This window comes from Triturus cristatus, chromosome 8, assembly GCF_964204655.1.
Source record: "Triturus cristatus chromosome 8, aTriCri1.1, whole genome shotgun sequence".
Classification (NCBI taxonomy): Eukaryota; Metazoa; Chordata; class Amphibia; order Caudata; family Salamandridae; genus Triturus; species Triturus cristatus.
In genome coordinates, this window is record NC_140591.1 from 1,033,475,913 (window position 1) to 1,033,503,614 (window position 27,702).

The 27,702-nt window shown below is 45.3% G+C and overlaps 1 long non-coding RNA gene across 1 annotated transcript in view; it reads left to right on the plus strand.

The window, feature by feature from the left end:
- The window catches only part of LOC146805358 (uncharacterized), a 135,932-nt gene that overhangs the window by 30,432 nt on the left and 77,798 nt on the right, over positions 1–27,702 (plus strand). The window contains exon 2 of the long non-coding RNA XR_014967830.1: positions 17,363–17,408. This is a non-coding gene — a long non-coding RNA (uncharacterized LOC146805358). The remainder of the gene's footprint in view (positions 1–17,362; positions 17,409–27,702) is intronic.

Below are 27,702 nucleotides of genomic sequence, written 5' to 3' on the forward strand. Positions count from 1 at the left end.
TATGGAAGATCCAAGGGCAACCACCACACCAGACGTTCAGAAATGCTCCACAACCCCATGCCAGATCCATCTGTGCCTGTGAAAAAGTCAAATAGTAGAGTATACGCAAGAGAGAAACACCTCAGTGACATGCAAAGACCTGGACAGACAATCAGTTTGCCTGGAGGAAAGAATGGCAATCAGCCCTGATTGTTTATTAGCTTCACAGTACCCAAGCTACCGAAAGGCAGTATCTGCTCTTGCCAAAAATAGTGGCCTGCCTAGGTACATAAGGCAAAGTGTGAACCTTTGCAGTGATTGTACTGATGGAAATGAAGACCAGGCACAGTGAGAGGTCAAGATTTGAGGCCCCAGGATGGAGCCACCTACCAACTGAGAGACATTGTAGGAAGGAGCTAGAGTAACAGTTGACACCTGTAAAAGGTCCTGTTAGAAATTGGGTCGCTAGTTGGCAGAGGTATGCACCCTGTTCAAGAAAAGTGGCCTCACCAAGGTCAGTCTTGGGGTGCTCAGATGTCAAAGCTTGCAACCCCTGACCCACCGGTCTTCCCCCTGTGGACTGTTTCCACTTTTTGCCCCTATCTCTGGGCCTCTGCATCCTCCGCTGGTACCCCCAGAAAGCAGAACTGGTTGGGTGCTTGTGGCAGCCGCCCCCCCCAGCTCTCCTCACACTGTAGAGCCCCGATCAGTGGATGGTCTCTGGGTACAGAGCAGGCACCCTGTGTGTGCTCTCTCTGGGAATATTCCAAACTCTGGAGTTAGAAATAGGGTTCCCTGTACCTCTGCCCCCTACCTCTCCTCCTGTTCTTAGAAGAAACATTGGACCCTTTCACTTCCCCCACTACACTGGGACCTGTCTAGGTCACTGCAAACCTCCCTCTTACTCTGTTGAGGGTAACATGACCTAATCCCCTTAGGATCACTCCGCAGTGGTCTGCCTCCTTTGCAAGTTCCCTGTGGTCAGAGAACTTACAATCCACCAAGTGTTGGCATAGCTCTGGGTAACAGTAACTGAACATGTGCACTCTGACAATCACATTTTACAACCCCTCTAAAGTGTTTACAATGCTACCCTTCATCCAACCATCTAGTGCCTTGCAAAAGTACCCTATAAACTCCTCCCAGGACTGGTGAGACAGGTTCCAACTGCCCCTAAAGCTCAATATGAACTCCTCTGGGGTGAATCCAAACTTTTTAAGAAGGGTCTCCTTCTTGGTGGGATACCTCAGTTTGTCCCCAGTAGGGCGTCACTCCCACCACCAAGAATATGACTCTATATGCTAGCTCCCTAATCCTCCTTAGGGATCTTGTGCACCTCTAGAGCTACCTGATATCCTTGAAACCACATGTCTATGTCAGCCACTTCCTTGAAGTCAGACGCAAAGTCCCTGGGTATGTGGACTTTTTCTTCCACATTGGACACATTAGTTTTGCTGTTATCGCTAGACTGTCCGGTGTTTAGCCTTCCCGTCCAGCTCCTTGAGACTCCGTTCATGAGCCAGCATGATCTTTCTTTAAACTTTACTTTGGCTTATAAGCCACAAAAGCACATAGAATAAAACATACATAAAACATTTGATAATTGCAGAATAAATGTACAAAATTCAATACGATAATATGACCAGTAAATAGAGTAAGGACTTAATGCAATTTGTTTAGAGGTGCTTAATACCTCCATATGTTTAAATTAATTGTTAACATAATTGCAAATCTAGCTTTCCTAAAGATAAGCGAATGTGGCTTTCTGGGCAATAAAATAGGTTTTTCACCTGCTAAAAGGTTAAAAGAATATAAAACTCTAATCCTAATCCTGTTATACAAGTATTACCCTTCCTATTCTCCAACGATAGTACAGCTGCCTTACTATTGTTCGCTACTTATACAGGTTTCTTATAAGCGATGCTTAACTTGTGCATTATTCTCCACACACTCATCAGAAAACAAGAGAGAGCGAAGATTGACAACCTGCATGTGTCGTATCTCAAAATCCTGTGTGCTTCCTTATGTTCCCAAACTCCCAGTTTCTGACAAAGCTGAATAATTTAACACCTCCTTTGCGACACATAAATTGGGCAAAGAAAGATAATGTGCTCAATAGTGTTCTTTTTGATCCCCACAGGGCGGAGAATGCAACTCCTTTGTCCTTAGTACACACTCCCACTTTGCAGTAAAAGCCTGGACAGGTAAAGTTCCATACTGGAACTGCAAGTAAAGACGCCTGGCTGGAGGAGGTTCTATTTCGTCCAGGAAGTCCTCTAACTTGAAGGAATCCATAACTGTGAGATAGGCATTTGTTAGTGTTCCATGGCTTGGCTGGCTCTACATACGATTATCTTTATATCGCCAGTATTCAGTTTTAATATGTGTTTTGGAACTAGCCCCAGCCTGGACCGGGGTATTCCATAGACCCTCAAGGCCGATGACTATTATTGCACCCTTTACATGCTTTAGCCATGGAATTCTGCTAGAACCCACTTGGGGCAAGATTTCCTCTAACACCTGTCAATAAACAGATAAATCTGGGGTTCCCCAGATCCTCCTCCAATAGAGTATGGGAGGCAGTGCCAATTTCTCTGAAATATTTCTTGACCCAAGGTCCAATCTAAGTGGGAGCAAGGGAGTACTTACAGGGAAACTGACCAGCTGTCGCAAAAAGCGATTTTCCACCATTTGCAATGAGGTCGTACCCTGATGTCCCCACAGCTAGGCCCCATAGGCAGCAGTTCGCAAGGTTTTAAGATTGTAAATTTGGATTGCTGGTAGAGTAGGACGATACGGTGAACTACGTGACATTTTGAGAATACCTCCCACTACTTGCTCAGTTTTTAATCGTAGCTGTATAATGTGAGCTTGCCACCCCAGGTGTATTGTAAGTGTGAGGCCTAGGTACACAAATGTACAGACACTGCCAGAGTGAGATGTGTCGTGGTCGAAGGCCCAGGATTAAGCACCATATACTTGATCTTTCTTTCTCCCATGGCCCTCTCAGCCTCAGCTGCCTTGTTGGCAAGTTTTTCTCTGGTTAAGGCCCTTTCAGCCTCAGCTGTTCTCTCCCCTGCAACCAGCTCAGCCAATCGCAGCCTCGGTCTGCTTCCTGCAATTGATCCAGCAGGGCACTCCCTCTCTTTGGGTTCCCCTCTCTCCACTGGAGCCTCTGCACAGTATTTTTTTGTCTCCTGTTTCTCAGGGCCACTGCCCTCTCAGGCCTCTGGTTTGGGATCCTCCAGGTAGTATGGGGGCTTTGATTCTTTTGAATCTCAAAGGGGCCCTCCTTCTCAGAGACCTCCCAAGGGTTCTCTGTTGCTGCTCCACCCCTGCGTTTGAGCTCAAATGCACGTAGGGGCCAGATTTAAGTCCAGAATAGTGAATCCCTCCTTCACAGGAAGCCCCCTCTCTTTGAAGAACCCCCTCAACTCCAGCAAAGTATAAGATGACAGGGAGTTGAGATGCATTTCCATCCTGACAAGGTGGGTGCAACACCAAAACGGAGCTGTTGAAGATAAGCAGGAGTTAAATTTAGAAAAATTAAGAGAAAACAGAGAATTTTTTAATTCGAAATGGTCTTAGTATAGAGAAGCACTGGACAATTAATTACTATATGGTATTGTACAAACACAAGTCCTATCCTCACCGCTAATCACCTATGTTAGAAATTGAGTCTCTCGTTGGCAGAGGCATGCACCTTGTACAAGCAGGGATTACAGTCCTAGTCAGGGTAAGTCATATGCACACTAAAGATGAAGTGTGCTCACCCTCTGGTAGCTTGACACAGTGCAGCCAGGCTTATCTAAAGAGGCAATGTGTAAAGTATTTGTGCATCACACACCCAGCAACATAATAAAAACTCCACAAAAATACACAGATTTAGAAACATTTAGACTATGTTTATAAGAGAATCAATACCAAAAACAACAAAAATCCAATCAGTAGAACCCAAGTTATGAATTTTTCAAGAATAAACCAAAAATAGTGCTTAAAAGTCATTAGAGCTAAGGGGTTACTTGAGGTTGCACTGGACAGGGATAAATCCAAAGTTCAGGCTGACCGCGATGAATCCTGCTGAGAAAGTATCCTGGATGGGGCAAGTGTTGACGTCAAGAGCACACTGCATCGGTTTAGAGTCACTCAGTAAGGCCGATGCATCGTCGTCGGGCCTCGCAGAGAGATCCCACATTGTCATTGAACCCCTTTGTGATGGAGAAGATGTCCCAGTACTCATACCCAAATGTCCCTTTGAAGTGGGGGTGACTTCAAAGCAAGCCCCTAAAGTGCACCGGCCCCCTTTCAGCACTTTCTGTGGGACCAAGGACACTGCCTATTCAGATGTAAGTGCCAGCTCCCTCTCCCTCTTCTTGTCCAGGAAGAGCTATCAGAATGCAGATGATTTTTTGTTTTTTTTGTTTTTATATAGTGCGAACTTGACCCAAAGGTATTGGAACCCTTTACATGAGCACCAGTTACGTTACACAAGGACACAATCATTTTTGGTAGGCACAGGGAGATTATGTGATTTGACCAGAATCACAGGATTTAGAGCCAATGCAGAGACTCGTACCTGGTTCCCCAGCTTCACAGTTGGAAGCTCTGGCCGTTAGTCTACATTCTCTCCCCTGCTGGATCCATTGCAGGAGTTCTATGTCACAACCACCATTCCTGTGTTTGTGGCTGTCTAGAGGGAATGCACAAAGTGTAGTTGTCACCCATCCCAGACGTGTATTAGAGACAGGCTGCAAGGCACACAGAGCAGAAAGAGCATAGAAATGTCCACTTCCTAAAAGTGTCATTTTCTAAAATTGTAATGTTAAATAGAACTTTACCAGTAAAGAGGATTTACCATTACGATTCCAATGATATGAAACATAATGCAGCTACACTTTTCTAATCAGGAATCGCAGCTTAAAAGTGTTTTTAGGAATTCCCAATGCTAACCTATGAGAGGCGTAGGCCGCACAGTAGTGAAAAACAAATTTGGGTGCTGGTCACTACCAGGACATGCAAACATTACCAGTACATGTCCTACCTTTTATTTACACAGCATCCTGCCCGATGGGCTACCTAGGGCCTACCTTAGTTGTGACTTATGTATAGGGGTGGGCAGAGTTCAGGGAGTTGCACTATGCGGAATTCCGCTGAGTTGCATAAAACTCCGTGGAACTCAGCTTTGTTGAAAGCTTGGCAAGTAGTTTTAAATACCAAGTCAAAGTGAACAAGACCTAAGAATTCAAATCAGCCCAGGTACCACAAGACCAATGTCCCTGGTCATCAATACAATGGGATCCAGAAGTGGGCCTGTAAGACAGAAAGGCCACAGAAAGAAGGGTACATGGCCAAAAAGACAGTCCATGACACCACAGGCATCTAGAGACAAAGCGCTCTAATCAAATCCTCTGCCTGAGCTTGTAGAACCAGAAACGGGCAGAAGCTCCGCAGCAAATTATCAGATCTTTCAAGTAATTCCAAATTTCCTGAAGTAGGCCCCAAGGAAGAGAATGTGCAAAATAAATCCAACCTGTCTATTGCATGGTGGAACAGTTATGCACAATCAGGCAATAGGGATAAAAAGCCAGTAAGCACCCCCGAGGGAGCTTTACAGAAAGCAGAAACCAACACAGAAGTGACACAAAAAAGATGACCCTGGGAAGCTGAACATCTGCAGCTAAAAACCCTTGGTGAGCCCACAGAAAACAATGGGTTGGCTCACTAAGACACAAAGGAAGAGTGCAGGAAGTGCAGAACTGCCCAGTTGAGGAAGAGTGATAGAAGTTTTAGCAGAAAGATCCTAGCCTGTACTCCATGCACAGTATACCAGGGAACATTTGAGCAAGCAGAACAGCAGAGAAGCATTCCAAATGCCTGCATCAATCTGAGCTCCACTAGAAGTAAGTAGAGGTATATCACGGAACCTAAAAAACAAGGGATCTTTATCAACATCTCCCAAAGTTGATGTCCAATGGAAAACCCTCAAGTCAAGTCAAGCCAGGCAGGTTAGCAGAGGACATCAAGGATGCAGAGAAGGAAGCTAAAGCAGGTCTTGTTTTACCAAGAGAGAGGAAACATTCGAAGGATGCTGGTAATGCTTACATCATGTATTATGGATTCTCCAGCCCACAGTAGGCTGGTTAAGAACTTACATTTTAATCTGATGATACTGTTTCTGTTGTGGTACCACCTTATAAGCAATTACTGGAACAAAGGAAGAGAAATGTAGAAGTAATTACATCTTCATCTCCAGCACAACTTACAGCCCATAATGTTCATTGACCATGAAATATGCAGTCTCCATGCTACTTACACTGTAAGGATAGGACTCTGGGTAACTAAGTGTTAAAAATATTCCAGACTTGCTTCAGTCACAAAGGCAGGGTATATCTGAGTCTCTTGTAACTAGCATCCTCATCTGGGACTTTGAGCAATAATGAAACTGTGCAACCTGTCAGCAATATCGCTCAGTGACTGTGGAAAATGGCAATATTCTGAATGGCTCTGTCTTAACCGGGTCAATGATGGTTGGTGTTTCTTCCAGTTACAGAATGATGTGCGAGCTATACAATGTGCTGTTTTGGGGACAGGAACAACTGCAGGACCTAATGGTTTGTTTTAAAGACAATAAGACTATGCATCACATTTTGGTATGTTTTTGCATTACAGTCAGAACCAAGGGATGTGTCAGCTATTCTGGATGCCAGCATTTTCCTTTCATCAGTTGTAGGCGAATACTGCTGTTATATTTTATGTGTATTGTGCCTTTGAGCTGACTGTATCAAACACACAAGAGATATGATCTTATTGCAATTAAGTAAAGGCGCTTCATAATCTACAGGACTGAATCTCTATAAAATGATGGGACCTGAGATGGCTACCTTGGGTTTTGGTGTTTCTGTTTTTTCTAGTTAGGATGGTTGTGGTTAACCTGCATATTGATTTATTTTTTGAAGAAATTCCCATTTTTTATCCTTAATGTCTTACAGAGACTTTTTTAACATGAATTTGACATTCTTGTGTTATAGCATCTCCATTTTGTTTGTCCTCATTCACCTTTTCACTTCCAGCCACAAACCTTCGGCCCCCATGATGTCGCCCTGTTGATCCGTATGGGGCCCTAGGTTTACAAGCCTAGGAAGACATTGTCGACCTTTTCCAAACGTAACCAGACCAGCTTGATTACTAGTTCATGGTCTGGTGTAATCATGGGACCTAAAGCTTTACCTTTCCACCAGATTCTCCTCAGACCATGTAATCAATGGCCTCCAAACTTGTGATCCTCTTAAAGACCCTGAGGAGGTGTCCATTTGCAAAGCATATATCACTGAATTTAGGCACTCAGCAATAGTGGGAGCGTCTTTTGGTACCCACTTCCTACAAACCTCTCCAGCAGGATCAGCTTGCTACTCCTTTTGTTAAATTTCACAGGTCTTCTACCTTCCCAAAAATAACTAATCCAAGGCTTGATTTCTACCTGGAGAATCTAACTAATATTCCTGCATACATCCTCCCAGAATTAGGGAGTCTCTACTTTTGCTGAATATAGTTCAGTTGAGCCCTAATGGTTCTTCCTGGTCCGTTAGAGGTCTTTATTCTCTGCCTAGCAGAACTTAATTGACAGTGGGGATATTCATGGGTAGTTCTAGGTTTATAATGCTGGTAAGGAAATCGAGGCTTCTAACATACTCAAATCATCTTTTTACAACTTATACTTCTGCTATACCTCATAAGGAAGCCACTGCAGCCTCCAGTAAGATAGTTAAAGAAGACCCACTGTCACATCGGAAATCTCCTCTTCCTTTAATATTGCCGTACCAAATGGATACAATTAAACTTTGAAGCCATTTATGGTAAAAAAAAACTTTGACTACGCAAAGTTTGGAGGAAAGGATTACTGAGGTTGAGCAGCAGAGAATAAATCATTTTCAAGATGATAAAATGACTTTTGAAATTCAGCAGTTATAAAAGCACACTAAAGACTATGAAAACAGGAACAGGAGGAATGCTCTTAGGATGACACTATTCCTGAATCATCTGAAGATTATAACATGATTGCATTCCTAAAGAAGTATATTCCTAAAATGGTTGGTGTGCTAGAAGCTTCTAATTTGAGCATTCAGAGAGCTCATGCACTGGATCATAAGCACTCAACTTTTAATAAAGATCCAAAGCCTCAAGGGATACATTTATACCTTTTTTATTGTTTGCGTGCACTGAACTGAAGAAGGTACTACCACCTGATAAGGAGAAGAAGAAACTGACATGGTCTGTGTGTTGGGGACTGAGTCTTCCTGCTGCCTCAGGATTACAGGCACCATCACCTGCTGTGATGTGATACATAGAGCCTGGACATTCTCTAAGGTGCGAGAGGCTGTGTGTGGGGATTCCTCAGCCTGCTGCCTCAGGATTACAGGCACTATCTTCCCTGCCTTTTGAAGGATGGGCCTCCTATCAGCTACCTCCTGCCCTCCGCCAGCTATGATGGGATGCGCGCTGGGTGGGCCCATCCTGTGCCTGTCAGTGACTGATTTCGCTTTTGGGGTTATGCCCCGGTAAGGTTGATTTGGTTTAGGGCCAAATATTTTTCTAATAATTCCTTGACTTGGCCTGTTTCTGTTGTACGAGCGCCTAAGAGCAGGTAAGCTGGTCTGCCTTTGCTGGGACAGTGGGATACCACCTGTTATACCGAGATGGGCCAAAGGGAAAACACACCTGCTAAAATGGGGACTTTACATTCAGGGGTTGCCCAAAATGATTGTACCACGTCCGGGATTTCAAAATGACCAATCCTTTCTCAATTATCTTCAATGGCAGGGCAATTAATGATGAAATCAACACCTGTGAAAAAGATTTAGGCATTCGTATTGCCCCAACTGCTTCAGTTGTAACCCATGATGTTATTTCTGAATACCCCATTATCTCAGCCCCTAACAATATATTGAACGGTGCCGCTGGAGGGTCTGGCTCAACCCAGCTAGCTGCCACCATGGTTGTTGCTGCTGAAGTTTATAAATAAGCGGCTGAGGCTGGGCCGAGCAATTTATCTGAGGATTATGTTCCCCCAGCCCCAAAGTGCGAGACAAGCAAAAAAAGTGGAAAAACAGTGGCTGGTCGGACTGGGACGAGAGTAAAGGGGGGTACAGAAGGTCAGACTTCTGTGATAGATAAGCCCCTCACTTCAGTCTCTGAAATTATTAATAATAATAGCGAATTTGTTTCCTTGCTGCAGTCACTGATTGAGGACGGGGCAACAGATTTTTCGCTAAATGTCTGGACAAACTTTCCTCAATTGAGGCTAGTCTAATTTTTAGAGTTTTGTAAATCAACTTGTTTCAGACACTGCCTAATGTTATTTCAGCGACTACTGCTCCTGAAGGGCGGGGCGGGTGGGGCAAGCGGGTCCTAAGTTTGTAAGGGAGCCTGAGTTGGGTCTTATAGCCACACAACGCCCCCTGCAAGGTTGGCCTGTAGTACATCCTATTAATTTGTTGTCTATTCAGGAGCTGGCACTATCCCATAACTTATGTGGGCCCCCTGAGCCTTCCTTCAACCAAAAATGATTATGTGATTCAATTGTGTTAGATTTGGCATCTTTTGGCGTGTTTCCCCTGTCTTTTTGCTCTCTGACCTCCCGGTTTTGACTCTGTTTTTGCTGGTTTAGTGTCTCTGCGCACTTTCTCACTGCTGTTCAGTGTTAAAGTGCAAATGCGCCTGTTGTAAATTATGTTATGGATTGGTGTTTCCTTGATTGGCATATTTGATTTACTGGTGAGGCCCTAGTAGATTGCACTGAGAGTGCCAAGGCTGGTAAATTAAATGCTACAAGTGGGTTTGCAGCACTGGTTGTGCCACCCACAGAAGTAGTCCTGAAAAGTTAACTCAGACCTGCCACCGCAGGGTCTGTGCGCCGTTTGTAACTGCCATGTCGACCTGGCAAGTGCACCCACTTGCCAGGCCCCAACCTTCCCTTTTTCTACATGTAAGTCACCCCTAAGGTAGGCCCAAGGTACCCCAGTGGGCAGGGTGCTGTGTATGTTAGAGGTAGGATATGTACTGCTGTGTGTGACATGCCCTGGTGGTGAATTACAGTGCATTTTGTTTTTCACCATTGCAAGGCTGCCTGTTCCCATGGGAAAGAATGGGGAGTTTGTTTATAACATCTTATAAACATAACCGGTCCTGGGAACAAGGTAGGAAAATAAAGTTTAGTATGCCTGAACTCCGAATGTTAAAATGCATCTTTTAGTGAGGGTGATTTTTACATTCTGTGTTTGGAAATACCACTTTTAGAAAGTAGGTATTTTCTTGCCTAACCATCCAGTGTGCTTCTGCTAGGTTTGTGTATTGCATGTCTGGTTTTTGCATGACAGGGGCTGGAGAGGAGCAGTGGTTCCAGAAGTCTGATGGGTCAGGGCTGGGCTGTATAGACCTGGGTTGCATTTAGAGTAGTGGGAGGAGATTTACTTGCACCTAAATGGGCCTGGTCTGTCTTGCACAATGCCGTCTCCACCCCCTGCCAGGAAGCTGCACCAGTGAGGACAGAACTGGTTTTGGCTGGGTACAGACACTCTCTGCCTTCAGAGAAAAAAGGATTTGGTGGTATAAATATTGGGGCCCAGACCCCAGAACTTTAGAACTCTTTTGGACCAAGAAGACTGCCAAGAAGAAGAGCTGGAGAACCTGTGAGCTTCTCCGGCTCACAGCTTCTCCACTTTGCTGTGCGCTTTGCTGTGTTGGCCTGCAGTGGTTGCTTCTGTCTTGGGCAGTGGAAGGACTGGACTGAACTTTCTGCAATCTCTTTTTGTGAGTTTCTCCAAGGGATTGAGGAAGAGCTTGCTCCCTGTTCAAGAAGTCTCAGGAACAGCAAAGTCTTCAAGTTCTTCTGCCCTCAGCACTGGGGACTGTGTGTTTTGAGCTGCAACAGAAGAAAAGCAACCCAACGCAGTCTACGACGCCGCCACCAATGCCGTGTGCCGAAGGCAGTGTAGAGGGCACCGCCGCAACACTACACCGCAACCCTGGTCTCACTGATGATGCCAGCTGATGCCGACACCGAACCACTGCTTGCACCGCGACCTGTGGGCACCGCACTCCGCACCGCCTCGCTTCACACCGTAGCCCTGGTATCCCCGATGATGCAGCTTCACACCGACATCGACGCTGCTGCTTGCACCGTAGTTCAAGGGCACCGCTTGTAAGTTACACGACGCACCGTCCTCATCCCACACCGCAGCCTTGGCCTACCAACACCAGCGCCATCGACTCCAGTTCATCAACCAACAACAGCGCTTCAGCAATGATGACGCTGCTGCTTGCACCGTGACCTGCCAGCACAGCAACGAGCACCGCATCACTTCGCACTTCAGCCCTGGTCTCACCGAGCCGCTATCTGCACCGTGACCTGAGGGCACAGCATGCCGCACCGCAGCAATTCGCAAAGCAGCACCCGACACCTGCCGACGCCTGCGCACCCGACTTCAACCGCAAGGAGTTCGATCTGCAACGCGTGTGACTTCAAGGGCCCGACGACTCCTGCACCGACTTCCAGAACCAACGCCTGCGGACGTCGTGCTTTCGGAGTTCAACGAGAGGTCGCCGACACCCTGCATTTCTAAAGGAACTGTTTTGCGGGTCTTCCCAACGTCGTAGCTGGCCCGCGACACAGTGGTCAGCCAGGACTGTTTGAGTTTGTTGTTCACGATGCCGTGATAGCCCCAGATGGAGCTATTCACTTCTAGGAACTGTTTTTCAAGTTTATTTTGATAACTGAAGATTTCTAAGTACTGTATTGTGGATTTTTATCGTTTTTGGTCTTGTCTTAAGTATATAAAAATATTGGCTATTTTTCTAAACTGGTGTGGTGTCCTTTTGTAGCGCTTACACTGTATTACTGTTGGTTATGTGCAAATGTTTTAAACGCTGCCTCTAAGATAAGCCTGACTGCTCGTGCCAAGCTACCAAGGGGGTGAGCAGGGGTTATTTTAGGAGTGTAACTCCCTTATCCTGACTAGAAGGAAGGGTCCCTACTTGAACAAAGGTGCAAACCCTTGCCAACTAGAAACCCCCATTTCTAACAAATGGTTGCTGGGTCAGGAGTGGGTAAGGCAGGCACTACCAAAAGTGAGGAGGGATCATTTTCCCTGCATGTTTCACTGAATCTTCCTCCTGCCTCAGCACCTTATGTAGTGGTACTTACCAGGGATCCTGTATTAAAGCATGGAACTAAAGACAACTATTACACTTTAAGGAATAGAGTAGCCCATTGGTTGTCCTTATTGGGCAGTGAAGGTTATAGACTATCACATAGGCTCATCATGGCCAGAAGAGTTGATTGGGTGGGACCTTCACCTAAAACCTATAGTGGGGACTGTGTTGTTATCAAATTTGACCATCCAGGTGTAGCCCCAACGGTCCTGAACCTTGCTAGCCGGAAGGCACATACCTCTACCATCCAGGCTTTTCCTTTGGGCTATTTTTATTGGTTGCCTGTTGCTACAATTTGTTTGGGCCCACTGTGAATACAAGTAATCCCTGTAACATTCAAGTGAGAGATCCCGAGGTTAACAGTTTTGCTTTAAAGATATTCAATAGGTTCGAGGCCCTAGGCACAGACGCAATTGATTGAGCTCCAAATAGAACACTTAGACCCAGTTTGAACAGCATATATCCCATATATTTTATCCACAATCTCCCTTGCTCGATCCAGTTGAAGGCAGTCCCATAATACTTGATTCAATTACACCGACTGCCTTCGCCATACAGAATGCCATAATAACAGTGGCGCCAAGCCTAATACATCGCCAATAGCGGAAGTCCAATTTCAATATGACATATATAAATACAATTGCTTTTAGGCAGCAAAAGCAGTCTTTTTCGAAATGTGTCCTCTATGAGTTGCAATGGCTCTACATCTGCTCCATACTGCTGCCCCATATATGGCTATGGCTTTTGCCTTTGCCTTAAAGATGAGTAACATTTCCGGTATTAGTTTATTCCCAAGTTTCCTGGAAAAGTTAAATAAGGCTGTAATACTTCTTTTCATATGAAGTACTCTATTTGAGACCATATATTTCCAGAGGTATTTACCATCAAATAAAATACCCAATTATAAAAACAAATCCACCAACTCAACCCTTCGCTGTGATGAATAAAAACCCGGTAGTTTCTTCAGCGATGCGCCTGCAATCACAATATTTGATTCAGACTTGTTAACATGTAGACACAACGAGGCTATTAAACTAGTATACTCCTCTATGAGTCTCTGCAGTGGTCTTGGAGTTCTCGCCAGGAACACTGCATCATCCACATAGAGGAAAATCGGGAGAGGGGATGCAGCAATATATGGGACATATCTTGTGCGCTCCTTTAGAGCCTCTTCCAAACATCCTTGCCTCACTCCTTGCTCTATAGTAAAATGTTTTGTACATTCCCTCTCCTTACAATATCTAACAGAGGCTGTGGCCCTAGCATAGAGCTGTCTTATAAAATGAATTATTTGCAAATCTACGCCCATGGCTTTCATGTTGTCCCACAATTTAGTAAGGACCACACAGTTGAAAGCGGCTGATAGTCCATAAAAGCCATGTATAAGTGATCCTGTTTCCCTTTTGTATATTTGGCCACCATTAGTCTCAAATGGAGGCATTGATCTATTGTCCTTCTGCCTTTCCTGAATCCATACTGTACCCTAAGCAATTTGTTTTTATCCTCAAGCCAATCTTCCAGCGTATTTAACACTAGGCGACCCATCAACTTGGCAGTGCTATCATTTAGGGATATTGCTCAGTAGTTCTTCAGATTACCCTTATCTCCCTTTTTATATATTACAATAATTATGGAATGTTTCCACGAGTCCGGGAGGGGGGACACTTTTGCTAAAGCATTAAAAACATTCAACAATAAGGGGATCCATAAATCTTGTGCTTCCGGAAAGATATCTACTGGGACTCTATGTGGGCCTGGATCTTTTAAGAGGCTTCACTGTGCAATAGCACATGATAGCTCAGCCAACTCAAAATGTAAACACCCATTATTAATCCCTTCTGGAGGATTCGCTTCGGCAGTCATTAATTCCTTCGTGTTTTTAAAAATGCTTTCCTCTGATCCTCTTCCTCACCAACAAACCCACAGCCGCCACAACCAACTTCCACAGAGGAATGAAGGTCGTTGCTACCTGGATGAAAGACAGCGGCCTCAAGCTCAACTAAGGAAAGACCAAAGTACTCATCCTGGGACCCCCCTTCATCTTGGGATGACTCCTGGTGACCAGTCGCTCTGGGATCCCCCATCCCAATGGATCACATTTGCAACCTCGCCAGCATACTGGACTCATCGCTCACTATGAACCACCAAATCAACGCAGTTTCCTCAGGCTGCTTTCACACCCTCTGCCTGCTTTAAAAGTCATTCAGATGGATCCCCACAGAATCCATAAATATGGTTACCCACACAGTCATCACCAGCAGACTTGAGTACTGTAACACACTCTATGCCGGCATCACCCAGAAACAGTTCAAGAGACTACAGAATGGTCAAATTACAGCAGTCAGACTGGTCCTCAACATTCCCGCTACATCCCGTAACACCTCTGACAACTCTGCTGGCTCCAAGTCAACAAGAGAATCACCTTCAAGCCCCTCACTCACACCTACAAATCTCTACATGATGAAGGACCAGCATACCTGAACCACCGCCTCGTATTCACTGTACCCGACAGACAATTCTGATCCTCTCAACTCACCCTTGCTTCCGTCCCCAGCATCCACAAGACCAGAATGGGAGGAAGTTTGTTCTCCTAGCTCGTACCCACGACCTGGAACCCCCTGCTCCTCCACCTCAGGCGATCCGCATCGCTGACCTAATTCAAGAAGGACCTAAAGAACTGGCTCTTTGAATGATCCTCCACCCAGTGTGACCATCAGCCCCCCTCCCCCAGTGCCTTGAGACCCTCACAGGTGAGTAGCTGTGACAAGACCCTGACTGATTTATTGATTGATTGATTGATTGATTGATTGATTGATTGATTGATTGATTGATTGACTGAAAATAAGTAATCCACCCTTCTTCCACGTTAAGGCAAGGCCAGACACCTCTTTTAAAAATGAGGTATTCACAACCTTCCAGAAACCTCTGGCATCCTTTAAAGAAGTAGCTTGTCTTAGATCTTTCCTTGCTTCCTCCCTCAAAGTCTTTAATCTCCTCTCTCAGATCTGATTCTAATTGGCCCTTAAGGCTCGGATCATTGAGGCATCTCTAGGGACCATGTGTAGGGCCTTTGTTAAATTAGATAAAGACTTTGTACAGGAGGTGTCAAACTACCCAACTACAGGCGGATTTTTATTGGAGTATTGTCAAGAGTCTTACTTGAAGTTTCCCCGGCACTTCACGGAAGCAGAATGAAGTCTTTTCCCAATGCCTCTGTGAGTTCCCCTCCACGCTCCCCAAGAGTATTTCCAAGGAGAATGAAGGAACTCCCAGGGGGAAAGGGGGAATGGGATAAAGAAGAGACAGCTTTGTCTTCTAGTCTTGGGAGTCCTCTCTGAACCGCTACTTCTTGTACTTTCTTGCGCAGTTCTCAGGTTGGGCCCTGCAACATAAATAACACCATTACTAATTCTAAAACAATCCTAGCTAATTCTTTTGATAGATTCTGCCACTAATATTACGTACCCCTAAAAGACTGAGCTATTGCCTCTCTTCAATTAATTGGTTGCGCAGGTTTGTTTTACATTCTTATCACCTTTAACAAAATAAACAATTACTAAGGTCTGAACATGCCAAGATTAATTATTCTATGTGTGTAATGCAACTAACTCTTACCTACTACAGGTAGGTACACAGTGCTCAGTTGAGGAGTAGTTCTTCACGCTGACTTATTGCTCTTGGCTCCTCTTCATTTTTTTTTTTTTTTCATTGGCGCATATTGCATTGGAACACTCAATACTTTAACAGTGGACTTGTTTAATGGTTATACTTCCTGGTGACTTTGACTTCTGATTTATGGTAGTTCCACTTAACCATCGAGGACATTCTACTCGGGTGAGAGGTCGCTCACTGGCGAGTGCACAGTTTTAAATGTTTTATAGTTATTATTCATTCTATTTTACAGTTTATTTTATGGTCTTGCTTAATTTCTTAGGGAGGTGTGTTCTCCTATAAGGAGGTGTTTTCCTTTGTTACAGTATTTGGAATTTTGGAGTATCATAGGGAAAGTGTTTTCCCTATCACAGTGTTTGCAGAGTCAGTGTTCGCAGAGTCTTTGGGAGGTGTTTTTCCCCTATAGGGAGGTGTTTTCCCCTATTACAGTATTTGGAATTTTGGAGTATCATAGGGAAAGTTTTTTCCCTATTACAGTGTTCGCAGAGTCTTTGGGAGGTGTTTTTCCCCTATTGGGAGGTGTTTCCCCCTATTACAGTATTTGGAATTTTGGAGTATCATATGGAAAGATTTTTTTCCCTATTACAGTGTTCGCAGAGTCTTTGGGAGGTGTTTTTCCCCTATAGGGAGGTGTTTTCCCCTATTACAGTATTTGGAATTTTGGAGTATCATAGGGAAAGTTTTTTTTCCCTATTACAGTGTTCGGAGAATCTTTGGGAGGTGTTTTTCCCCTATAGGGAGGTGTTTTTCCCCTATTACAGTATTTGGAATTTTGGAGTATTTGGAATTTTGGAGTATCATAGGGATAGTTTTTTTTTTCCCAGTTACAGTCTAAGGGAGGTGTTGTAGTTTCTAAGGGAGGTGTATTCCCCTATAGGGTGGTGTGTTTACCCTATTACTTTTAATTTGTTGGTAGTGTGTACCCATCTAATCAGTTTCCCTAGGGGGGGGGGGGTGGGGTTCATTGTTCTTTTGTTATAGATATTTTCTTGCGAGTATTTGCTGATTTGATGTATATTTACTTGCATAATGTATTTTCTTATTGTTTCCTGTTTATGTAAGCATTGGTATTTTGGTGATATCTTGATTTGATGCATTTATATCTTTATGCTTAGTTTTCGTAAGGAAGGGAGATGTGTTATAACCTATTGTTGTTGTGGTGCATCTTCCTTATTAATATGCTGTCCCTTGCTGCTCAGCCATGAGTGATGTCACTTAGAATGTTGAGTGTGTGGGACTGGAGGAGTTGGAGTTGGAAGAGATTGGCTGAGCAGCAGGGAGGCTGCTCCTGGTGGGGCTCTACAAGAGATCTGAGGTTTATATATGGACTTAACAGAGGCGTTACTTGAACTTTACATGGACACCAATTACAGTTTTGCGCAGCGTCTTCTTAGTTGAAAATTCCCAACTAAGTGAACTCTAAAACTGAATCATGTACACTCTATTATCCTTCTAATTACTGAGAAACAAATAATAAACTAACACCTTTTTCTTTTTTATTCAGCAGGTTCACGGAAACAATGAATACCCAGTGGAAACAGAAATTTCTGGTAAGTGCTCTCTCTACATATATTTTAAACCATAATTATTATTGTTGTTTTCTAACTAGTGGTACTTGCGTGACTGGAAACCTCTGTGTCTTCAAGGCGAGTAGCTCTGAAATGTGACAGGAGGGTTGCGAAGGTCACGAAGACTTGAGTTAATACATTTCCTAAATGCTTTCACTGAGACCCGATGCTGGTTAATTAATTCTAACCCTGCTGTCGAACAACGAAACGTGAATACTAAACTACACTAACTCTAGGAAACGCGGAACGCACTGGAAACTCTCCTTCCTCACCAACGGCTCTAGTGAAGAGCAATCAGCTGTGGTTGAGCGCAAGCCTTAAACGTTGCTCTGGGTCTCGCGCTCAAGGCATGGAAGCTGAAGCGCTGACTTAACCGCTTCCGGACATCATGGAGGAGCATAAATGTAACAGCTCCGTCCAAGACAAGCAATGTCCTTTTCTACAGATAACAGAGGTAGCACCTACTAGGCAAGGATGTTTGGGTCATTTGACTTGGGTCCTGACAAGTATGGTCTTACCATTTCTGATTTTATTTCTATTAAAACATTTTCAAACATCTGCCTCATAGGACCAGGGATCCCATAAGGGTCTAAACATGATTTGACATCTTCCCTTTTCCTTTGTAACACTGTAGCTAGGAGATTTTCTTTGTCCACTTTAGCCCATTTTAGGGCAAATCCATTCTTCCTTGCTAGAATTGTTTTTGGTACATTGTCCTGTGCTCTTTCACAGGTGCCTTCCCCTCTCATAGTGAACTCAAGGATGGCGTTATCACTAAACCCTAAAAATGAAGCCTGGGTTGTCATTATTCGCCCAATAAGTACTTCTGAAGCGATTACATGATCAATTGTTGAACCCTTATCTATGCTACCGAATGCAGCATCCATTGTATCAGTTTTAGGATTGGTAGGATTAAAAATCCCTAAATTCCACTTCCTGAACACTCTACTTAAAGCATTCCTATATAAACTATGGATGTAGTGGGTCATGTTTTCTCCTGCAGAATCTGTTAGGCCACTCACCGGTCTATCTTTATTTAAATAGGTTCTAACATTAAAATCAGCCATCCACAGTATATCCACACCCTTGTGATGGTTAGAAGTAATATCACTCAATGCCTTTTCCAGTGCTGCCAGCCCTTGGGCTTTACCTCCCTCAGAATTATTCTAGAAACTTTAGAGAATCATATCGCTATCCCCAGGCCCCTCACATATCAGCAAGTGAAAATATGGGAAGGCGTTAGGAATTTTATTACTTTCATCTTAAATGTGTTAGCAATTAGTGTCAAGATTCCCACTTTAGCCCGCTCTACACTGGCCGGTATGGCTGGTGTTTGAAAGGAGCGAAAACCTTCAACAAAGGCCGACGCCACCTCCCATGTTTCTTGGAGGCAAACAATATCATATTTTCCCAGCTCCCTTATCGAGTCCAGGTTATCTTTTTTATCTTTAAACCTGCTATGATCCAGGTTGCTAACTTTATGAGATCTGAAAGACTGTCCACCTTGGTCCTATCTTTCGAGGCAGCTACCCTAGCTCCCTCGGCTTCATTAACCTTATTGCCATAAGTGGTCAGTTAATCACAGTCCTCCAAATTAGACAGTGTTCTCTAGCAATATGAAGTTGCTACTCTTCAAAGAGCTAAAATGCTGAGCTTCCTTTACAGAACTTGGTCTATAAAAATGGGGTAATGGGAGAGCAAATATATGGAAGTTCACAGATGGTGCAATCGGGAGTTGAGAAATAATATTATTCACTAGCCTAGGGCTATTTAAGTTCACCACAACACAATCCTCTAATATGTTTCTAGGGGATGCTCACTCCCACGTTACTCTTCTAGCCATAAGAATATGCCTCTGTAGTTGAGGAGGCCCTCTTGTAAACTTTGACAGCCAGTCTAACCCTTTCCCTATTAGTTGCTCTGTGGTCTCAGCCTGCTTTGTTTAAGCTCTGGAACATTAGCCAAGACCACAAAATATGGTCAACTGGCCTGGGGTAAATCTAAAAACTGTTCCCTTCTCCGCTTCCCCCCATGGCTCTATCACCCCAGGGACTTTTCACTTCCACCCGTAGGTTGAAAGATGGATCTAACTGTGCTGGGTGGGAATTAACTGGATTAAATGTTTGGTCTTCTTTAGCATGGATTATTGACAAGGATGAGATTACATTATCACGACCTATCTGTATTTGAGAGACCCTTTGTCCAGCCTTTGAATGTAAATTACACTCACTAGGGGGATCCAAGTTGTCTAGCTGGGATGGGACAGCTTCATTCACTTCCCTAGTTGCATCACTGTGACCTTGAGTTGGCATGAAGGGATTTGCAAGTGGGTTCATTGGAGTGACCGTGTTTCCAGTTAATGCAATCTGAGGGGGCCCATTATAATTATGAAGCTGAGATAAACGCTGCTCTATTACCTCTAATCTACTCAATATAGGTTGTAAATGTATGTTCAAAATGGTCTCTAGTCTGCAACAAACGTCTTCAATGTTCACAATAAGCGATGATTGTAAATTATGATCATCTTTGGGTTCTTGGATTTGGGTGCAGTACTTTGCTTAGACCCTCCCCTTTTTTCTTTTCCAGAGGGCCTCCTGAACTCACCAGTAACCCTGATGGAGCCATCTCTATCTCAGCATCCAAATCCACCTCAGCATCCACAGAGGGGGGAACTTTGTTGATACACTGGTCATTCCTTACCTCCTCAATTGGGAGCCTCCTCTCCATAATCTGAATCTCTTTTGATAATACACTTGCGGCTCTCACCAAAACGAAGTCAAGAGTGTTAATTAGTTCTCCTCCTGTGTCCTGGCACTTATCCTTTTCTTCCCCATGGAACTTGTTTGAGCCAGACTGGGACCTTTGATGTAGAGAGGTGGCCCTGCCCAGCCTCTTCCAGGCTATGAATGGTGCGGACGGGCCCACACTTGGCTCAGGCGCATCCCGCGCTGTGGGAGTACTGGGTGCCTTTAGCACATCGGGTGGAGGCCCCGCTCCCGTACAGAGCAAGTCAGCACCCACGCCTTCAGACCCAATGGCGAATGGGGGAGTGAGACTCCTGTTCTCCCTTGGGTGCCAAATGTTTCACACATGCCCCAAAACACCACTCAGGTCTGTCCTGTGCTGCAGGACTGCTGGGCGCCTTTAGCGCATCGGGCCTTAAGGTGCAATGGTGAATGGGGGAGCGAGTCCCCTGTTCTCCTTTGGGAGCCAAATATTTCACAACGCCCCCAAAACACCACTCAGATCCGTCCCCACTCTTTCTTGTCTATTTAAGGTCATCTACAGAGACAAAACTATTTATGATGATCCTGTTAAACTAATACAACTTAAGTGTAAAGAAGATAGTATTGATATCTTTAAATGTCCTCATCCTTAATTAAATTCTCATCTCTTGCTACAATACGTTGTTAACTATGTCAATTCTTCAAAGCTAAAGTCAAGCACTGTGGCTATTACCTTAGATGCAGAGACTGTCTTTGATTGGATGATGTGGGAAGTTATGGTGAAGTGCCTTCAAAGGCATTGATTCAGCTATTCTTTATTAAAAACAGTATTTTTGCTGGATCAAGCCCCGAAAATCACTATTTTAGTTACTAGGTTTCTTCGCATTTACCACTTAGATTCTTCAAATTTCCCTTTAATATGAGTGGAAGGACAATGCTGCCCTCTACCTCCACTGCTTTTTGTTTTATCTTTGGAACACCTTTTGGACAAATTCAGACAGAAATCAGCCACGGTAGATTTTAAATACTGAGGTAAGGACTGTAAACTGTCTGCTTATATGGATGATATTTTAAATTCAAAGAATCTTTATTCTCGATCATTTAGATCATCAAAGATATAAATACATAGGAAGTATTAAAATTAAAAAAAAAAAAATTTCAACACATTGGACAATTTCATTTCATTTACAAATAGTTTCAAAAATTTCATAAATCAAACATTGAGAGTTTTTAAAAAAAGATAAACAATATCTTATAGCTTTAAACAATCCCCCCCTCTTTTAGAATACGAGATCGAACACGCCACATGGCCATTAAATACTTTGCCACAGCAAAAACAATTGGAGGTGACAAATCGGTTTTGAGGTTTCTAAATGCAGGGAGATATTTCCTGAAGCCCATATTTTTGAGGATAGGTAGGAGCCAATACCTCCTAGCTCTTTCATAGGCTTTGCAGAAAAGGACCGCATGTAAATCATTCTCCTGGGGGTGTGTGCAGGCTGGACATTGCTCTGTTGTTGAGGGGTGGGACCATAAACTAGTGAAGGCCCTCAGAGGTAGAGAACCATACCTCCACTGTAGGTAGAGTTTTCTTGCCAACACAGGACCCATACCGTCTAATACAGTTTCCAATTGATAGGAATCTTTCAGTTGGATAAATGTGTGGGTCAATGATCCCGCCCGTATGTGACCTAGATCAGCAGTCAGCTTTGACTGGTAATAAAGTTGTGTGAGCGCCTTTCCTGAGGTCCTCCTACTTGAATTAGCAGGATCGGTCCATAGTTCCGGAAGACCTAAGCTTTCACATAAGGTCCTTATATGTTTTAGCCAGGGGATGTTGCTAATATTTGGTAGTGCCAAGAACTCCTGAAGCTCATTTCTATAGTCACTAAGATCCTGGCTGCTCCATATTCGTCGCCAGAAAGCTAAGGGCTTTAGACCTAGCTCCTCGGCAATTGGCCTTAGACCTAAATCGAGTCTCAGGGGAAGCAGTGGGGTGTTAGAGGGAAGAGCCACTAGCTGCCTGAGGAATTTGTTCTCTGTAGTTGTTAGATTTTTTACAAAAACATGGCCCCAGAGTTCCGCCCCATATACAACTGAACCCCGGGCTTGGGATTTATAAATCTGTATCATGGGGCCCAGTGGGCGATATATAGATTTGCCCATCATTCGCAGGATCCCCCCGACCTTCTGCGAAAGTTTCAAATTTGCCTTAATCGTATGTGTCCCCATGTCATTTTCTCGTTTAAGGTTACCCCCAGATATTCAAATGTGGAAACCCTCTCCAATCGCACCATGCCTAACAAAGGGTTGGGACGTGTTGAGGGGGTAGGGTTCAAAATCATGAATTTTGTCTTGGAGGCGTTGATTTCTAAGCCCCTCTCAGTACAAAATTTCAGGAACCCGTCTACTATCCGTTGGATTCCCATGGGGGATTTGGACAGCAGCAGGGTGTCATCTGCAAACAATATGGCAGGAACCCTGCTGCCATTCAATTTGGGAGCATCAATATCTTCTAGCCTGGAGAGATGGGCGATTACCCCGTTGACAAAGAGGCAGAACAGGGTGGGTGCAAGCACACATCCCTGCCTCACCCCCCTGTCAACGGGGAATCTTTCAGTTAGGCCCCCCATCCTTCCGCACCTGACCTGCGCAAAATTGTCCTGGTGTAATTTGATCAGAATAGCCAGGATGTCTGGCGGGACTCCTAAGTCGCCCAAGACACTCCAAAGCCTTGATCTAGGCACCAGGTCGAAGGCGGCCCGCAAGTCCACGAATACCGTGTACAAGCTGCCCCCCTCCACAAGTGCTGTCCTCCAATAAATAAGATTAAGGCGAAACATTTGATCCATAGTGGATACCCCCTTCCTAAACCCGGCCTGATAAGGGCTCATAACGGCGGTCTCCTCTATCCAATTCTGCAAACGGTCTAAAATGAGCCTTCCAAAAAGTTTTTGCGACACGTCTATCAGGCTGATGGGCCTGTAGTTGGATGGGAGCAGGGGCGAGCCCTTCTTAAAGATCGGAACCACCTCTGCGCCCAGCCAAGTACAGGGCACCTCCATGCCCTTCAGAATCGCATTAAATAGCACCAGGAAATAAGGGGCCCATATATCTGGCTCCTGCTTGTAAAGATCGCCAGGGAGGCCATCCAAGCCAGGCGCTTTTCCAGATGACAAGCCTGTTATGGCATCCCGAATCTCCCTGAGAGTAAATGGGTCCCATTCCACATAATTATGGACAGGCAGAATGATGGTACAGCCCGCATGGCCTGGCTCCTCTGTGTACAGAGACTGAAAGTGCTCTTGCCAGGACTTGGAAGAAATATTTGGCTCTATTGCCGGAGCAAGATCCCCTGAACCTGAGTTCACGATTCGCCAGAACTTCCGTGAATCCATAGAAGCTGGGGAGCTGACAAGTTCTTCCCATTTGTTCTGCTCCCATTCGACCTTAGCATTGGCAATCATCTTCTTGTATTCACGTCTCCTGGCTTGAATCTCCTGCCTGCTTTTGCGATTCTTAATACTCGACAAGAGATCTCTCCTTGCTCTACGGCACAGTGCGTTGTACCAAGTGCACTGATTCCTTCCACTCCCCCTCCTAGGACCATTATTGAATAGGTCCAAGGACAAAGTCTTTACGACTTCTTCGTGGTTCTGCCAAATTTGTTTGTTAGTATCCCCTGTACTGGGTTCAACACTCAAAAACGCCATGTTCTCCAAAATGGGGATTAAGTTATTGTAAAACTGGGGGAGCTTTGCTCTACTTGCTGCAATTTTTTCCCACTTGATTCGTCTCCTATTACTTTCAAGGACTAAATCGGGGTTTGTCTTAGATGATTCAGCTTCCCCAGGGTCCCGTCCAGGAAGGAGAAAGTCCAATTCCAGGGCATTGTGGTCGCTGTCTTCTCTCTCGGTGACCCTAAAATCGATGACATGCGACCACAGGGATAGTTGGACTAGGATATAGTCCAATCTTGATTCACTGCCTTTTCGATTAAATGTGGGTTTGCTTGGGATATCGGATTTGACTCGTCCATTACAAGCCCTAACCCCATATCTCAGAGTTAGGGCTGTAATCTGTACTGCCAGTGGGCTCCAAGCTTTAGGCGGGACAGACACTATCGATGGTACTCGCCATCTTGTCTCTTCCTCTAATAGGGCCCCATCTAGGAGACCTGGCAGGGGCTCATAGTGAGAATTCAAGTCCCCGCCTACTACAAAAGGCAGCCCCTTTGGGAGTTCGGTCAAAAGATCCGCTAATTCATCGATGGTGGGGGACTCCTGAAAGATAGTAACTGGCCTTGAATATACATTTACCACCGCTAGTCTACAGCGATGGGACCATTCCAGTAGTACCACAAGTATATCTTCTGATGCCACAGGAAAACGCGTGGCCTTGCATCCCAGGTGAACTGCAACCCAGGTTTCAAGTCCACCCGATGGGCGCCCCCTTCCTCCCCATTTCGCAGGAATGGAGAATACTGCGAATCCCTGCCTCGCGTGTTCCTCTCTTTCCCATGTTTCCTGAAACAAGCATAGGTCTTTGGAGTCGATGTATTCAATCCATTCCTGATGGTCAGACTTGTTTCGCAAACCAGCAACATTCCATGACAATATTTTTAATGGGGGGGGCCTATCATTCAAAGTGGTCGTATGAATGTAAGCATTCCCTTTGTCGCTTGTCGTGGTCTCTAGGAATGTTACGGGGATGCTTATTTCTTCCTCCTCATTTTGACCTAGCTCGCCAATGGAATTGCTCAAGGCCCCATGGTGTTCCGGGATATTGGGCGACTCTATTTCTAGACTAGTTTCATCCTCAACCTCCCACACTGTAGGATTAGACTTCCCGCTTGTGTGTGTGGGCAGTCAATCCACCATGTCAAGTTGGCTATATCTATTCTGGGTTGGAAAGTAAAATTGCTGACATTGCTGAATGGGTCTCCGGGGGTGGTAATTTTACTCAGCTATGCCCCAGTTGCCACCTTTCCTATGACAGATTTCCCATCCCTCGTCGATCATGTTGGGGGTATAGTGAGCTAACTCCTGTCTTCGAGAGTTGGGTAATTCTCTCCATCCTCTTAACAACCCTCCACCCGATCTCTCCGAATGTGTGTATTGCACATTAATTTCGGGGTACCCTTGGTATTGGCTTCTATGGTGGTAAGAAGGACCCCTTCTTCTGGATTCTCCCCACCCGACCGGTCTTTGTATCCAAGCCTCCCTGATCTCATCCTCTCTATCATATGCTAGAGGGGGGTAAAAAAAGGAGAGCGGCAAAGATTGGATAGTAGTCCCTTCTTCCTCTGGGACCCATCCACATATATGCAGGACGGTCCTTTGATCTTTGAAACTGACTATAACACAGTCACCGTTTATGGATTTAGTTGAACTGCCCAGCCATGGGACCCTTCTTACCATGAGAACTGGGCTTAGAATACCTTCTGGGAGCGGTCTATGTGTACATAGCCAATTTATTACCTTATTTTTAAGGGAGGCGGTGGATTCTTTTAAGGCAGGATTCAATTCTGGTACCCCTGCCAAAACAACAGTGTATGGGGCTGCTTCTGGTGGAAGGTGTATTGGTCCAGGATTTGGTCTTTTGCTCTCGCCCCCCGTCTTTAGTTCCCCGTTGTTCGATAAATTGATCGGAACACAGTCACTTTGCCGAGCTTCATTAACCCTGTTTGGAGGGGAAGAGGGATCATTAGACTGATCTGCATGATTTGTCGGAGCATTTGCCTTCAGATGAGTGTTAGTACTTGCAGATGGGATAGTTGTTGACTGGCGCACTATGTGCGTAGCGCCTTTGGTCCGTTTTGTAGGCTGAGACGACCCCCTTTTTGTTTCCCTGTCAGGAACCTTTATCCCACCATTATTAATTATTTTCAGGCTATCAGCTAGTTGGACTGTTGATTTTTCTATGACCACTAGCCTAGCTTCTATTTTAATTAGCCTTTCTTCCAATGGGCTTAAAAGGTTTCTTATGAGGCCACCAATGTCTGCAAGGGTGACATCCTCCTCGATGGACTCAAGCAGATTTGGTTCAGCTTGGTTGCTTATCTCACCAAGCTGATTAAAGCGTGTGTCCTCAGATCTATCTATTTGCATTTTTTCCCTAATGTTTAAACCGGAGCTTTTTGGCAGTGGATTCAGGGAGGGTTTTGGGATATTTAGCTTTCGCACAGCCTTCTGCTTGGTCCCTGCTGTATTTTTCGAGATGGCTCCTTCTCTAGGCCCATTTCGCTTATTTATTTTTGAGAGAGCGAAGTTAGCATTGTCGGGGTCTGGCGTAGGATTTGTATTAAGTATGAGGTGGGGTTGAGCAGGTGGGAGAGTTAACATGCTAATATCTGCAAGATCGCTGGGGTCCTTCCTACTTAACTGGGAAATACAATTTGAAAAGTCTGACATTCCAGAAGGACTAATTGTGCCAACCGCCCCTGTGTCCAGCGCAGTGAGCTCTAAGCTTACCATAGGTGATTTTGCCTGAGCCAAGGCACCCAAGGACGATCTCCGCACCCAGTCCAGTTCTTGGGATATTCGCCTCTCAAGGAGCGTAATATCCTCGATTAGCAGGGACCCAGCTTTCACAAAATAGTTGTCCAATGTTCCCTTTGGTGTGGGCGCAAGTGCAATAGCACTTTTGCTCCTTGTTTCTCTTGTTGACATCTCTGCAGGTGAACTTAGATGGTGATCCTTACAATCCACCAAAATTCCCAGGGGTCCAGGGGGGATGGCCCAGGCCCAGCCTCTCCCGTCCTCTAACGGCCACAAACGGCCCGCTCTTTGCCCGGTCTTCGCCCCGAGCGTCGTCCCGCGCGCGTACCGCTAGCGCGCTAGGACATAGACTGATATAAGCTCGGGGCGAGAGCAGGGGCGTGACCGGAAAGAGGAATCAGGTGAGCACAGTTGAGGGAGCGCAATGCTCCGTGGTCCTCGCAGTCCCGTGGATGTTGGAGTCTGAAGCCTGCCCCCGCAAAGCAGCGTAGCGTCCAGGGTAATGAGGGAGCAACAGGCAGTCACACACGCCGAATGCACCAGCCAAGATTTTATAGAGTAGAAGCCGGCGAGCGGCTCCCGCGCAGCGGGGGCCGCGAGGCGCTGCGTGTGTATGAAGAACCAGGCGGGAAGAGGAATCAGGTGAGCACAGTTGAGGGAGCGCAATGCTCCGTGGTCCTCGCAGTCCCGTGGATGTTGGAGTCTGAAGCCTGCCCCCGCAAAGCAGCGTAGCGTCCAGGGTAATGAGGGAGCAACAGGCAGTCACACACGCCGAATGCACCAGCCAAGATTTTATAGAGTAGAAGCCGGCGAGAGGCACCCGCGCAGCGGGGGCCGCGAGGCGCTGCGTGTGTATGAAGAACCAGGCAGGAAGAGGAATCAGGTGAGCACAGTTGAGGGAGCGCAATGCTCCGTGGTCCTCGCAGTCCCGTGGATGTTGGAGTCTGAAGCCTGCCCCCGCAAAGCAGCGTAGCGTCCAGGGTAATGAGGGAGCAACAGGCAATTGATTTATGTTCCCAAGCTGGAAGATACTAGGTCTATTCTTTTTTC